Source organism: Homarus americanus, unplaced genomic scaffold (assembly GCF_018991925.1).
Source record: "Homarus americanus isolate GMGI-L3 unplaced genomic scaffold, GMGI_Hamer_2.0 scaffold74, whole genome shotgun sequence".
In the NCBI taxonomy this organism is placed as follows: domain Eukaryota; kingdom Metazoa; phylum Arthropoda; class Malacostraca; order Decapoda; family Nephropidae; genus Homarus; species Homarus americanus.
Genome location: NW_024716951.1, coordinates 2,203,745 through 2,219,554, shown reverse-complemented (window position 1 = coordinate 2,219,554; position 15,810 = coordinate 2,203,745). Strand labels below are relative to the sequence as shown.

At 48.2% G+C, this 15,810-nt stretch overlaps 1 protein-coding gene across 1 annotated transcript in view; it reads left to right on the top strand.

The window, feature by feature from the left end:
* Positions 1-15,810, top strand: part of LOC121858554 (uncharacterized serine-rich protein C215.13-like) — a 79,207-nt gene that overhangs the window by 33,772 nt on the left and 29,625 nt on the right. The window lies entirely within an intron of this gene.

The following is a 15,810-nucleotide window of genomic DNA, read 5'->3' as shown; positions in this document are numbered from 1 at the left end:
ATCTGACATTGATATGGGGAGGGGGAGAAGGTAGGGGGGAGGGTAGGGGGGAGGGGGATGATCACCCAAGTAATGTACATGTGCTGTATTAACATCTGTAATCTTTGTACCTGTATTTGTTAAGGTATCTGTAATTTTAAATGTGCTTTACCTGTTTGTAATTTGTACTTATATCTGTACCTGTTCTTGTATCGGTAATTGGACCTGTAATTACTACCGATACCTGTACTTGTATCGGTAGGAGGGGCTGTACTTATATCTGTAATGTCGTCTTAATTAACTGAAGGAAATTAATTCATATCTTCCCTTGTGGCCGAGGTTCCTTGACTGGCCAGTGAGAGACAGTTGGCCACCTCCAGCTGCTAAAACATCTGTTAGTTTATGGCCGATGTTGATGGCCACTCCTGGTGCTTGTGGGCTTTTAGTGTACGGCCATGATCCACCCTTACTACCACCTGCCTACACCCTTACTACCACCTGCCCTACACCCTTACACCCTACTTGTAACCGTAACACCTACACCTACTCACCGACCACAACCCCACACACTGACTGGCTTTCCTACACCCACCCCAATCCACACACGACCTCTTCTATACCCACCCCACCCACCCCAATCCACACATCACTCCCTTACACCCACTTCATGACCAAAATACCCACACTGTAATACGGATTAGCCAAACTGTAACCATATGTAGATACAGTTTGTGGTATGGAAACATATTACATAGACCTAACACTGTAACACATAAGGGATACAGTTTACGGGATACGTGAGGTTTACAAGACACATGGGATACATAGGGTGTGTTTATGTCATGTGCTGGGGGAGGGGAGGGGAGGGGAGTGCAGTACTAGTAATTACCGGGAATCTCTCTTTAGATCCCGGTATACCTCGCTAGACCCCGGTATACCTCGCTAGACCCCGGTATACCTCTCTAGACCCCGGTATACCTCTCTAGACCCCGGTATACCTCGCTAGACCCCGGTATACCTCGCTAGACCCCTTGGTATATTACAGTAGATCTTCGGTATACACTTCTAGACCCCGAGTATACTCAAGTTAGACCCCGGTATACTCAAGTAGACCCCGGTATACCTTCTTTAGACCCCGGTATACCTTGCCAGACCCCAGTATACCTCTAGACCCCGGTATATTCTCTACGGGTATATTTTCTTTTCTAGACCCCGGTATACCTCTAGACCCCATGGTACCTCGCTAGACCCCGGTATATCGTTGTTTCTACCGGGTGTTCTTTGGGTGAGGTTTGTTTACACTGTGATCATTAGTGGTGGAGTGAGTGAGGCTTTGGGTCTGCCTTCCCTTGTTGGTTCCTTTCCTCCCTCCCTACTGGCGCCACCCTCTCGTCTAGTCTTATGCCTTGCCCTTCTCTTGCCCCCGTGCCTGCCCCCTATAACCTGCTCCCTGCCCTTGCCATATAATCTATTCCTTGCCCCTGTCACACAACCTTGCAGCCTACCCCTCTCATATCTCTTGCCCCTGCCACATACCCTCCTCAATGCCCCTGCCACATACCCTACTGCCTGCCTCTGTAACCTGACCTATTTTCTTTAGCCACACACCCTGTTGCCCCCAATCCCAAAGACATCCTCTTTTCTGCCTGGCTAGTTACCAGGAGGACAACCTTCACTTCAGAGCCCCACTTAACATCCTCACTACCAACAGCTGTCAGAACATCCGGGCTAAGTGGTTTCCGTTCAATAACACGAGGAATATTATACAGTTTTTGAGAAGAAGTTTGGCAAAAGAACTTCACGTGTAATAAGTGTCTAATTTAACTTTAGTCTTTCGTGTTATTTAGTGTGTGTGTGTGTGTGTGTGTGTGTCCACCTGATTTACGAACCCTTGTCCTTATAAGACCTGCAGTACACACAGCCACACGTGAGCCAGAGCTTACTGTCGTGTTGTGGGTGAGTCTGTTGTAACTTTCTCCTCTTTCATCTCTCTTTATCTTTCTTATTTCTCTTCTTTTCCCTCTTCCTCTCTCCCTCTTCCTCTCTCGGTCTCTACCCCGCTTCACCCTCATCATTAACCTTCGTTTATCCCTTCAGATTTATATATTTTTTTGTCTGTCTATTCTGTCAGCGTTCACCCTCACCTCTCCCTCACCTCACCCTCACCTCTCCCTCACCTCTCCCTCCCTCCTACCCCCATCATCCCAAAGCTGCCCATTGTGTGGCAGTCTTCATGCCTCCTTGATGGGTCGCGTCTGTTGTGTGTTGGCAGCAGTACCGTCTACTTCCTTCCCTCGACAGTACCGTCTACCTCCCTCCCTCGACAGTACCGTCTACCTCCCTCCCTCGACAGTACCATCTACCTCATTCCCTCGACAGGTTAGGTTAGGTTAGGTTAGGTTAGGTTACGAAGACCTCCCACCAGTTGTCTAGTTTATCATGATCCGTCACTCACAACACTCCATCTCGTCACTCCACCATGATGAGTTCCTCTGACCCTGTTTTAACCCCTCGTCTGGTGATCCCTGAATGGTCATTTGTCATCGTTAAGTAAGGTTAGGTTAGGTTAGCCTGAGGATCTCTGTTGTATCTTCCAGGCCATTTTAAAAGTATCACCGTGAACCTTATCTCCCTCCCTTCATTCCACCTTTGACCTCTGAGGGTTTTTTTTTTACCAGTTGATTCTGCATAAGGGTCGGTTCTGCCCCCTCCCCCTTGCAGAAGGTCGCGGGGGTGATAGGGGCGAAGATGAGAGGAGGGGGTGAGGGGCGAGGCTGAGAGGAGGGGGAGGCTGAAGGAGGTGAGGTGGCAATCCTGAGGAGGTTGATGGAGGAAGGGCTGAGAGGGTGGGGGTGTAGTACAGCTGACACACAAGCAACACGGACTGATAACTGATAAGAGTAAAATTAAATAGCATAAATAATAAAATAACAAAACTCAATAGTAAAATAAAATAACTATTGTAGCTAGTGAGTAATAGAGGAAGAGTGAATGGTTGAGTGAGGAAGTGTGGAAATGAATGAGTGAATGGTTGAGTGAGGAAGTGTGGAAATGAATGAGTGAATGGTTGAGTGAGGAAGTGTGGAAATGAATGAGGAATGGTTGAGTGAGAAGTGGAAATGAATGAGTGAATGAGTGAAACAGGAAAGGTAGCTGTGTTTACATCCCATTTGGTGGTAATGGGTAGTAGTGGTAGTAGTGTAGTAGTAGTGGTGGGGTGGTAGTAGTAGTGGTAGGCTTGATGGTGGGTGGTGCTAATGTTATGTATGATGGTGGTCGGTAAGGGTAGGGTTGGTAGTGGTAGGGTTAGTAGTGGTGGTAGGTTAGTAGTGGTGGTAGGTTGGGTGTGAGTAGTAGTGGTGGTAGGGTTAGTAGTGGTGGTAGGTTAGTAGTGGTGGTAGGGATGGTAGTGGGTAGGTTAGTAGTGGTGGTAGGGATGGTAGTGGTAGGGTTGGTAGTGGTGGTAGGGTTAGTAGTGGTGGTAGTTAAGTAGTGGTGGTAGGTTAGTAGTGGTGGTAGGGTTAGTAGTGGTGGTAGGGTTAGTAGTGGTAGGGTTAGTAGTGGTGGTAGGGTTAGTAGGTGGTAGGGGTTGAAGAGTATGAGGGTTGAAGAAAGTAAGAGGGTAGGTGAGTATTGTGTGTGAGTAGTGGTGGCAGGGTTTTGGAAAGAGGAAGTAGTAAGGATAGTAGTGGTGGAGTAAGTGGTTGAGTGGTTAGGTGTGTAGGTGGTAGGGGTAGTGGTAGGGTTATAGTGGTGGTAGGGAAGTAGTAGTATAGGGTATAGTAGTCAGGGGTAAGAGTGGTGGTAGGGTGAAGTGGTGGTAGGGTTAGTGAGGTGGTAGGGTTGGTAGTGGTGGTAGGTTAGTAGTGGTAGGGATGGTAGTGGTAGAGGGTATAGTGGTGAGTAGGGATGAGGTAGTGTTGGTAGGGTTAGTAGTGGTAGTGTTGAGTAGTGGTAGGGTTAGGTAGGGTTAAGTAGGAGAAAGGGTGGTAGGTAGAAGAGTGTGTAGTGGTAGGGTTAGTAGTGGTAGGGATGTATAGGGTTAGTAGTGGTGGTAGGGTTGGTAGGTGGTAGGGTTAAGAAGGGGTAGTTAGTGGTAGAAAGGGTGGTAGAAATAGGGTGGTAGGTTAGTAGTGGTAGGGTTAGTAGTGGTAGGGATAGGGTAGTAGGGGTTGGTAGGGTTAGTAGTGGTGGTAGGGATGGTAGTAGTGGTAGGGTTAGTAGTGGTGGTAGTGTTGCAGTGTGTAGGGTTAGTAGGTGGTAGGGTTGTAGGTGGAGGATTTGAAGAAGGTGTAGTGGAGAAGGGATTAGTAGAAGAGGTTGGGGTGGGTGGGTTTAGTAGTGTGTAGGGTTGGTAGTGGTAGGTTAGAGGTGGTAGATGGTAGGTAGGGTTAGTAGTGGTGGTAGGTTAGTAGAGTGATAGGAGTTGGTAGTGGTAGGTTAGTAGTGGTGGTAGGTAGAGTGGTGGTAAGAATGGTGGTAGGGTTAGTGGTGGTGGTAGGGATGGTAGTGGTGGTAGTAGTAGGGGTGTAGTAGTGGTGGTGGGTTGTAGTGTGGTAGTAGGTAGTGGTGGTAGTGGTGGTAGGGTTAGTAGTGTGGTAGGGTTAGTAGTGGTAGTAGGGTTAGTAGTGGTGGTAGGGTTATAGTGGTGGTAGGGTTAGTAGTGGTGGTAGGGTTAGTAGGTGGTAGGGTTAGTAGTGGTGTAGGGTTAGTAGTGGTGGTAGAAGCAGTGTTGGGGTTATAGTAGTAGTGGTGGTGGTAGTAGTGGTAGATAGTTGTGGTAGGGTTAGTAGTGGTGGTAGGATGGTAGTGGTAGGGTTAGTAGTGGTGGTGGTGGTAGGATGGTTGTGGTAGTTAGTAGTGGTTGTGGTGGTAGGGTTAGTAGTGGTTGTGGTGGTAGGATGGTTGTGGTAGGTTAGTAGTGGTAGGAAGCGTGTATGTTGCAAAGGGCCGTTTGTTATCTTAGTATTTTTTTTCTGCTGGTGTTGCCCTTACTCGTGCAGGGGGTCGTCTCCCTCAGGCACCCACCCTCTTAATTGAGCTCTCTTCACCCTTCCTTCTCTCCCTCTTCCTTCCTCCTTCCTTCCTCTCTCCGTACTCCTTTTTTTCTCCCCCTCCACCCTTTCCCCCTTTTTCTCCTCACCATGCCTATTTTCTTTTTCTCTCCCTCCTCATCCCCATCTCTCCCTCCCTTCCTCATCCTTCCCTTTCCATTCCCTTCTCTTTCCTCTCCTCCTCTCCTCCTCCTCCTTCCAGGGTCTTGAACATCACCACAACATTCATTAAGCTCTCTCGTTTACCGACCCTCAAAGTACTTACTTCCGGGTGCCTGACGGAGGAGGCGTTAGTCAGGCCTGGTTAACAAGCTCCTCCAACTCTCACCCTGAAGGGATCGACTGTGTGGCCCTGGTGAGCCCTCCCCTTCCTTGGCTTATCTGTCAGCCAGTCAATCAGTGTTGGCAGGATCTCGTCAGCGGTGGTAGTCAATCAGGGGGTAATAAGCAGTCAGCCAGGGACCTCAACAGTGGTGATAGCCAGTCAGATAACACGTCACTGGCCAAAACTTGACAGGGAAGTACGTTGTATGTCAGGGCATCACTGCCAAATCTGACAGGGAAGTACATAAACTGATAGGGTGTTACTTCCAAAACGGACAGGGTAGTAGGCATTTTGTTCGGTCGTCACTCCCTGATTATTATTGTTATTATTATTGTTTTTATCATCTTAGGTACGTAATCCATATAACATTATTTACCACTAACTATCCAACCACTGTAACTACTCGCCACTCAAGGCCTCACGATACTGGTCTGGTATTGGCTGTCGTCACCCTCCACCTCCCTTCCTCCCCTCCATCCTCACTCACCCCCTCCTCCTCACTCCCCTCCTCCATCCTCACTCACCCCCCCCTATCTCCTCTTCTCCAACCTTACTCACCCCCCCCCTCACCTCTCAGCAGTGTTGACATCATTAATTAATTGATATTTATTAGGTTTTTGTGGTTATAAAAATGACATAGTTAACCAGGTGTCTAAACTCATTAACCTGTATGACTTTATTTAATTATCTTTATTGTTTTAGTTCGTTTATCATATTTTTGGGGTATATATATCAATCCATCTAATAAGTATTATAAGAAGAATCATGGGTTTAATTCAGTATAATTAAATATCAAGAGATGACTGAAGTGTGATAATGTGATCCCTGATAAACTATGTGTATGGAAAACGTGGACTGGGGAGATAAATATTGTCTCTCCTCCCTCCCTCTTTCTACCACCACTCTGTTTCTCCCACCCTCCTCTTCTCCCTACCTTCCCCTCTCTCTACCTTTCCTCGTACCGACTACCTTCCCTGCACTCTCCCCACTTCTCCTCCCTTACTCCCCACACCCCCACCTGGACCAGTGTGTGTCAGACTGTCAGGGTCGGCGGCCGGCGTCACTAGCGTTCCTACTGTCTCACCTGTAAAGTGTAAACGTGTGCGTTGAACAAATACACCTGTGTTGTAATTATGCTTTGAACATGTACATTTGTGTTATATTTGTGCGTTGAACATGTACTGTACCTGTGAGTTAAACGTCTACCTGTGTAATGACCATTTACCTGTGTGATGACCAGTTTTCCTCTGTGGTCATCTCTTTATGTACAGTACAACTGCACGAGACGATCATAAAGTGACGAGAGACCATTAGCGTCAGTACTGGCCTCAGGTAATACGAGGAAGTCATATGGGGGATGAGGAAAGGGCTATTGTGTACGAACCAACCTAACCTAACCAAACCAATCCAACAATCTCACTTAACATTTTGGCTGGGTTAGATTACCTTAGGGTTAGGGTAGGTTACGTGTGGCCATACCTTCGTCATTGCCACCCTGAAGAACTGAACATGACTGACATAACTTAACTCCACAAGACCACTTCACCAGAGAACACGACCAAGAGTTTCCCGTGGGATAAATAACTCGCCCACGGGAGTATCATGACCTTGGTGTCTTCGTCTGCAGTGTACCGTCAGTAAGAGAGTCCTTGATCACGTCATGGGAGGAAGAGCCAGTGAGTAAAGAGAGTCTGGAGAAGATATTATATACTGTAGGAACCTAATTAGCCAGCGTGAGTGTGTTGATTGATCATTCTGCCATTGGAGAGCGTGTGGGTGAACTGTGGGGGAAGGGGTATGTGGCGGTGGGAAAGGGGGTTATGTGGCGGTGCTCAATATCTAATCTTCACACAGTCTAAACATTCAACAAGACACACGTATAGGAATAACCCGGTTGTCCTGTTTGTTTTCCTTGAAGGTCAGGGACTACGAGACTAAACTATTTACCACACTAAGACGACCCGTTACCTCTTCCTCCCAAAACCTCCCATAACGTAATAGAATTAAGCGAAATTACCCTAAGGACCTGTTTCTGTTATGGTTTGTTAGTGGTGGGTGAAGGCGTGGTGGGGCTGTGAGGAGAATGGGCGTGGTGAGGTTGTGAGGAGAATGGGTGTGGTGGGGCCGTGAGGAGAATGGGCGTGGTGGGGCTGTGAGGAGAATGGGCGTGGTGGGGTTGTGGAGGAGAATGGGCGTGGTGGGGCTGTGAGGAGAATGGGCGTGGTGGGGTTGTGAGGAGAATGGGCGTGGTGGGGCTGTGAGGAGAATGGGCGTGGCGGGGTTGTGAGGAGAATGGGCGTGGCTGGTAGGGGGCGGGGCGGGGCGATAAGGGAAACCATATCGCTGGAGATGAGGCGATTATAGGGAAATATTATTTAGACGAAAATTGGTAGAAAATTGGTGAATAGACAATTTTAGGGAACTATATCGAGTCTAAAATTTATGAAGGGGAAATTTTTGGGATTTTTTTTAACTACGGTTGAGATTCATTAAAGAGACAATTTAAGGAACTCATTACAAATTTAAGGTTGATGAAGTATGAATAAAAAGAACTTGAGACTGGAAAAATTAGACTACAAATTTTAGGGAGATATAGTGAACTTAAAATTAGTTTCAAGTTAATGAAGGAACGTATAAAAGACTCTTTCAAAAAAAAAAAAAAATTAAGGGAATTATTAAGAGAATTGAGAAGAATGTTGGATAAAAAGAAAAAGGTCATGATTGGTTGACACTGGGGGTAAGGGTCAGGGGTTCTTTGTGTATAGGTTAGTCTCGTGTCTTGTAAAGGTGAGGTTGTTAAGGCAGGTGTGTGTGTGTGTGATAGAGGGCGTTTACCTGAGGTCCGGAGAGAGACAGCAGGCAGGTAACCCAATGCTTACCTTTCGCCTTTCTCACGTGTGTGTGTGTGTGTGTGTGTGTGTGTGTCTGTGTGTGTGTGTGTGTGTCTCTTTATCCTTGTGCTACTACTTCCTTTTTCCTCCTCAGTCTTTCTCTTTTTCCTCCTCCTCTCGCTTCTCCATTTCTCTCCTTCTCTTCCTTACCTATAATCATCACATAGTTAGATTTTGGTAATTAGTTTGAGTGTCAATGAATGGAGAATTAGTCATATTGTAAGTAATGGTGGTAGTAGTTGTGGTAGTGTGTAAGTAATGGTGGTAGTGGTGGTAGTAGTTGTGGTAGTGTGTAAGTAATGGTGGTAGTGGTGGTAGTGGTTGTGGTAGTGTGTAAGTAATGGTGGTAGTTGTGGTAGTAGTTGTGGTAGTGTGTAAGTAATGGTGGTAGTGGTGGTAGTGGTTGTGGTAGTGTGTAAGTAATGGTGGTAGTTGTGGTAGTAGTTGTGGTAGTGTATCTGGTTTACGTTGGCTGTCATGTAAATTGTTTACAAAAGTTTCCCTCCTGGATACTACCAAACGTGTCTACTCATTCCCCCCACACCTGAAGGCTGGGATCATGGGCAGGCCCGGCTCCTCAAACTCACTCAAGGTGTCAGGGAAGGTGAGGGATGGAGGGCAGGTGAGGGGTGGAGGGCAGGTGAGGGATGGAGGGCAGGTGAGGGGTGGAGGGCAGGTGAGGGATGGAGGGCAGGTAGGAAACCGAGACCAAGGGTAGCGTGTGCCCTGTGTTTGGTCAGTGGGGGTCAGTGGGAGGTGGGTATTGACACAGTGGGCGGCGAGTCGTTTGTTTAGTGGGTGGGGGGAAGAACGTGCTATACTCCATCCCTGGTGACTTAGTGCGGCCTGACCTGACCTAACTTTAATTACCTTGAACTAACTTGAGTATTAAACAAGAGTAAGTGTATGTTAGTCTTCTGTGACCTGACGTGACCCAGGGTGACCCAAGTTAATATTTTTTTTTGGGTGTGTGTGTTTGTGTGTGCGTGCGTGCATGTGTGTGTACATTGAGTCCTGTCTATAGATATACACGTGTATGTTGTGTACAGGTAACTTGGTACAGGTAATGAGTGAGCTACACCTGGTTGGGGTGGAGTGTATATGTGTACCTAATTAAGTGCTTGGGGGTGTAGGTTATGTTTATCTGTGTGTGTGTGTGTGTGTGTGTGTGTGTGTGTGTAGGAGGTAGTGGTGTAGGTGGTAACTCTCACATACACCACGTCACCTTTGTTTACCTTAGTCATTAACTGTTTACCTGTCTTCCACCCCTCTCTCCTGAACACCTGTCCACTCTCAATTCCTCCCCCACTTCTTATAGGTAAACAAAGCTCCTTGATATATATGAAGGTGTAATATATATTGCTGTTGAGAATATATAAACAAAGGCAGGGTTAATTATATCAGATGGTGGAAATAAAGACTATTGAGTTGTGTGTAGGAGAGGGAGAGGAGGAGAGGGATGGGGGATGGAGGTGAAAGAGAGGGGGAGAGAGAAAGGGAAAGGTAGAGGAGAAGGAAAGGGAAAAGGAGGAAGGAGTAGGAAATGGAGGAAGGAGAAGGAAGGGAATGAAGAAGAAAAGGAAGGGTAGAAGGAGGAGGAGGAGGTTATCGTAGTATAAAACGAACTGAAGCTCAACTTATTCCTAAACACAACTTGACCTCAGGTATTATCTTCGCTATTGTGTTCACTATAATATATAACTCGGCGTGATAGTTTGTGGCGACGGTGATTATACGTGTATAATTATGTGCCTGGACCTGTGTGGGCGGTGGGCGTGAGTGGGCGTGGGCGGCAAGCAACTTTACAAGGGGGTTGCTATACAGGGCCATAGAGGTATCGCATGCCCTAAGGGATTGGTATAGGTTCTGTGCCCATTGTGTCTAAATATACCCAGAACCTAACCTAACCTTCGCCTGTGTGGAGGATGGGTACGGGCGTGTCTACCTAATCCACCTGAGTTACTGTCCAAATATGGGTTAGGTTAGGTTAGGTTAGTAAGGTTTAATTTTCCCCTTATGGTGATAATCATTGCCCTGGTAGATCCTGTACCATTTGGCCCACCTAAGCTAGGGACAAATTTGGTTACGTAAATGGCGGGGAATTTGCTTCAAGACTTTACATAGGTAGTGAAGATCACCTGAAGAATTTCCACCCCAGTTTATTTCACCTAAAGACTAACCTAAGCAATGGACCAGTTACTGTACTTAAGCCAGCAGACTCCAGCCTCCTCACCGTGGTAACCTAACCTAACCTAGGAGACTCAGAAGAAGTATCAAGGAGGGACTACGGTACCTCCCTTAGGCACACCGCAGCCAATATTGAACCAGTGGTGAAGGTGTCAGATTTTTTCCCGCACAAAAAGCAGTAATGTGACGCTTGTTATTAACGGTTGGAGGGCAGGGTGGGGGTACAGTAGCCGTCAGTGGTGGAGGGAAGGGGGTGTTGGTGATGGAGGGGGGTAAGCAGGGAGAGATGAGAGAGAAGTGGTGAGATGCAAGCATGTGAAGGAGGGTAAGTGATGATGGTAGGAGAGTGAGAGCCAATGATGGTGGTAGAAGCAGGTGGGAGGTGTAGGAGGGAGGAGGGAAGAAGAGAACGATGATGGGAGGGAGGGAAGGGGAATGATGATGGGGAGGAGGGGGGGAGATCATGAAATATTACGAGATAATATGAACAAGGTCAGGGGCAATGGTGGTGAGGGTCGAGCGTCCTTTTACAATACATTGTTGAGCTGGGATCTACTAGGGCTGGGGTCTACTAGGACTGGGGTCTACTAGGACTGGGGTCTACTAGGACTGGGGTCTAATAGGGACTGAGGTGTGTGAGAACTGGCGTCTATTTTGACTGGTGCTTGCTAGGACTGGACCCTGCTAGGAGTGGGGCTTTCTAGGTGGGGGGGGGGGCTGCTGCTATGACTGGAGTTTATTGAGGTCTGGGGCCTGTTCGGACTGGGGCCCATCTGACCGACAGTTCACCAGGAAGAGCGCTGGAAGAGGGAAACTTAACATTGAGAGGTAACATATACAAGGTCGGGGCGGTGGTGACCAGGCGTCCACTGGTGTTGTGAGGGCCCCCTCCTCTCCCCCTGTTTTCCTACTCCTCCTCCTCCACCCTCTTTCCTCCTCCCATTCCTCCTCCTCCTCCTCACCCTCTCTCCTCCTCTCCCTTTTCCTCTTCCTTTGGAGCAGAAACTTTCTTTTTCCTTTAAACAAAGAATTAACTTACCGTGGATGGCTGGTAACTATAAATTTCGGGGTTCGTGTGTGTGTGTGTGTGAGTGTGGAGTCGACCTTGAGAGGAAGATACGTGCACTCAGAGGTCAACAACAGATACACTCAAGGTATATGTTACCGGCATTAACACAACGGTTATAAGGTGAACCAGTAGTTATAGTATAGTAATGGTATGTGTGAGGGCAGAGTGGTGGTGAGAGAGGAGGAGGTGAGGGGGTGGTGAGAGAGGAGGGGCAGGGGAGGGAGAGGAGGAGGTGGGAAGGGGGGAGTGAGTGAGGAGAGAGAGGAGGGCAGGGAGAGGAGGGAGGTGGGAAAGGGGGGTAGAGGAAGATAGATGATGAACTAGACCTGGATGTTGGGCTGGGAGGAGGTGAGAGAGAGAAGCAGATGATTAATGAGAGAGATGGAAGCTAAGTGTGAGGTGACAGTTGTGAGGAGGGTGAAGGAGGAACAGATGTAGGAAGGTGAAGCGGAAAGAAGGAGGGGTGCGGGGGGGAAGGAGGAGGAGGAGGAGGTGGGGGGGAAGAGTGAGAGGTCATGTACAACAGGATGGGGAAGTGTTGGTGTTTACGAAGTGGGATGTGTGTGTGTGTGTGTGTGTGTGTGTGTGTGTGTGTGTGTGTGTGTGTGTGTGTGTGTGTGTGTGTGTGTGTGTGTGTGTGGTGGAGCGACCTCCCTTGTCCTCTTCATATTGACTGAGCAGTAAATTAAAAAAAACAAGGTACATTAATTGGGGAGATGTCATGTGGTCCAGGTAACAGCGGTACAGACTGACTTATCTGATACTGTCTGTGTGTGAGAGAGAACCCGCCTTAGTATACTACACACCTTGATGCTAATACCTATTGTATACCATTTAATTAATATACTATGATAAGGAAATATTAGTGAATTAATGAATAAAAAATTACTGGCAAATTAAGTTGACAGGTAACTCACTATTAATAAACGATAATAAGACCAAAATTGATGATAAATATATAACAGGTAGGTAATGAACGATATAACCTGATACTAGAGGTAAACATGAGTGGAAAATATATTGAATAGTTCAGATGATAATGTTAATGGTAATGAATAAAACATAATGGGAATGGGTCAGGTATTTATGATAGCGGAATGTTGATGAGGGCGGCGGTGTGCGTGTGTGCGTGCGTGTGTGTGCGTGCGTGCGTGTGTGTGGAAGTCTGGCGGTGCTGGTGATGGTAGTGGTGAGAAGTGTCCGTGTTTGGAGGAGGAAGAAGGAAGAGGAGGTGGAGGAGGAGTGATACGAGCCCAGGGGCTACACCAGGTGATGTGTTATCTGATCGGTGATCTTACCTCCGGCACCTCCACCTTCCTCTTGCTACCTGGGAAGGACGACCATGGTATCCTACAACCTTGAAGGACGTTCATCCATCCTGCAAACCCAAAGGAACGCCCCTCCATCTTACAGCCCCTGTGTGTGTAGTCGGCACAGGTGATCGGTATTTAACACCAGGGCCTTTCGGTCGCTGTGATTCATCGCCTTGACGGTGTTGTGTGAACATGGATCAATAGTTTAATGTTGATGGTGGTGATAAGTTCCTGCTGGGCCCTGAGGGAAGGAGGGCGATGGACGGAGGAGAGTGAAGGTGGAGGGCGATGGACGGAGGGAGAGTGAAGGTGGAGGGTGATGGACGGAGGGATGGGGAAGGACACTGAAGTATGATGTAGGGGTTTGAGTGGGATGGGTAACTGGTGCAAGTCGTGGGGGAAGGAGGAGGGATGGGAGTGGGAGGATAAATGGTGCAAGTCGTGGAGGAGAGGTGGTGGAGGAGGAGGAGGGAGGAGAATGGTGCAGGTCGTAGCGTGGTGAGTGAGTGAGTCAGACCAGCTCACTGCCATATAAGGTAACGACGGTGGTGGTGTTGGTAGACCCCCGACAAAGTACCGCTTTGGGGGTGCCACTATGGCCCTCTCCCTTCACCCCTACTTACACCCAATCATGGCACCTTCTGGCACTTCTCCCCTTCCACCTGAGACGCCTCCAGTGCCGCAGGTGCCCAGGTGGTATGGGGGGAGGAGTGGTGGGCAGCTGGGGGTGGCTTCAGAGGTGGCGTTGAGCCCAGCTGGTGGGGAGCGGCAGTGGCGTCTCTGGGTCGAGACTCCTGCTGGGGATGATCCTGTCTGCTGCAGTCGTTATCTACTGACTCTCTCTCTCTCTCTCTCTCTCTCTCTCTCTCTCTCTCTTGTGAATGTTGTGGTGTGATAAAAGTCTTGACTAAAATATGTAAAGTGAAGTTAGAGCAGTTAGTCGACGCTACAGACACCAGCTACTGTACTTGTAGGTCTTGGTGTGTGGGACTCGCTCTTACGTTCAGTCTTCCTCGTAAGGGAAGATGTAAGATCGTATCTAACTCACCCACTTTATGTAAAACACCAAAAGATATGCAAAAACATTACCACAGTCAGTGTATCAACAAAACTACACTCTGACTCATCCTAAATTAGCTCCGTTCACTTGGTATAAATTAAGGGGAAGAAAATTATCATACAGAATCTTTGTGAGAGTCTCCAAGCCAAGCCTCGTGAGTCTCCAAGCCAAGCCTCACTGAGTCCAAGCCAACCTCATGAGTCTCCAAGCCAAGCCTCATGAGTCTCAAACAAGCCTCCGCGAGTCCTCAAGCCAAGCCTCATGAGGTCTGTGGCAGTCATTAAGGTTCACTGCCCGGGAATAACTGGCCATCAACACGATGAGTAGTTACCAACCTCAGTAGCTGGAGGAGAGGCGCTAACAATGGTATGTTGTGACGACTACTGACCAACACTGTACTGGTCCTCCGTCTCTCCTGTTAGTCTCCTCCTGTTGGTCCTCCTCTCTCCTGTTGGTCCTCCATCTCTTCTGTGGTCCTCCGTCTCTCCTGTGGTCCTCCCGTCTCTCCTGTTGGTCCTCCATCTCTTTGTTGATCCTCCCGTCTCTTGTTGGTCCTCCGTCTCTTGTTGGTCCTCCGTCTCTCCTGTTGGTCCTCCCGTCTCTCCTGTTGGTCCTCCCGTCTCTCCTGTTGGTCCTCCCGTCTCTCCTGTTAGCCCTCCCGTCTCTCTTGTTATCATCTGACGGTGAATGATGGATAAGGGGATGTTGTCTACCACCTGGAACTCGTCATAAAATTACTTCAAGTGTCCTCGAGTCTACAAGCTCATTAGCCCTCCTTCAGCGTTTCCTTCGTCAGGGAGAGAATGATGTGACCCCACGTAGCAAGATCCTCGACTCTATTGACTTATATTTAGTTCTTCAGCGCCTTCTCCGTAAGGGTTCTAATGCTTTCCGAGACCCAAGGTGTAGCTATTCTCATAATGCTTTCCGGGAAATATAATTCTTCGTATTGATTTTCCTTGTGTGGAAATAATTGTTTTTATAGTTTTTGTTTCTTTAGGTTTGGTTAGTTTAGGTTTGGTTAGGTTAGGTTAGCTTGGCTTAGGTTAGGTTAGGTTAAGCTTAGCTTAGCTGCTTATGTTAGGTTATGTTTTGTTTGGTTATACATACTATGATATTAATTGTATAATATTTATTTTTATTATCCTTAACTATGATTGAAGTGTGAGTGTATGGGTGGTGTGTGAGAGTGTATGGAGGCTAGTAGGTGTGTGAGAGTGTATGGGGGCTAGTAGGTGTGTGTGTGAGGTGTATGGGGCTGGTAGGTGTGTGAGGTGTATGGGGGCTAGTGGGTGTGTGAGAGTGTATGGGGGCTAGTAGGTGTGTGAGGTGTATGGGGGCTAGTGGGTGTGTGAGGTGTATGGGGGCTGGTGAGTGTGAGGTGTGTGGGGGCTGGTAGGTGTGTGAGGTGTGTGGGGGGCTAGTGGGTGTGTGTGTGGTATGGGGGCTAGTAGGTGTGTGAGGTGTATGGGGGCTAGTGGGTGTGTGAGGAGTGTAGGGGGCCTAGTGGGTGTGTGAGGTGTGGGCTGAAGTAGGTGTGAGGTGTATGGGGGCTAGTGGGTGTGTGGAGGTGTGTGGGGGGCTAGTGGGTGTGTGAGGTGTGGGGGCTGGTAGGTGTGTGAGGTGTGGGGGCTGGTGGGTGTGTGAGGTGTATGGGGCTAGTGGGTGTGTGAGTGTGTGGGGCTAGTGGGTGTGTGAGGTGTATGGGGGCTAGTGGTGTGTGAGGAGTGTATGGGGCTAGTAGGTGTGTGAGAGTGTATGGGGGGCTAGTGAGTGTGTGAGGTGTGTAGGGGGCTGAGTAGGTGTGTGAGGTGTATGGGGGCTATAATGTGTGTGAGAGTGGGGGACCATCAGTACATTGGTGGGGACTTCCCAGTACTCTATTTGTTACCATAGGGCAGCTATCATTCTCTTCATTCAACCAACCAATCA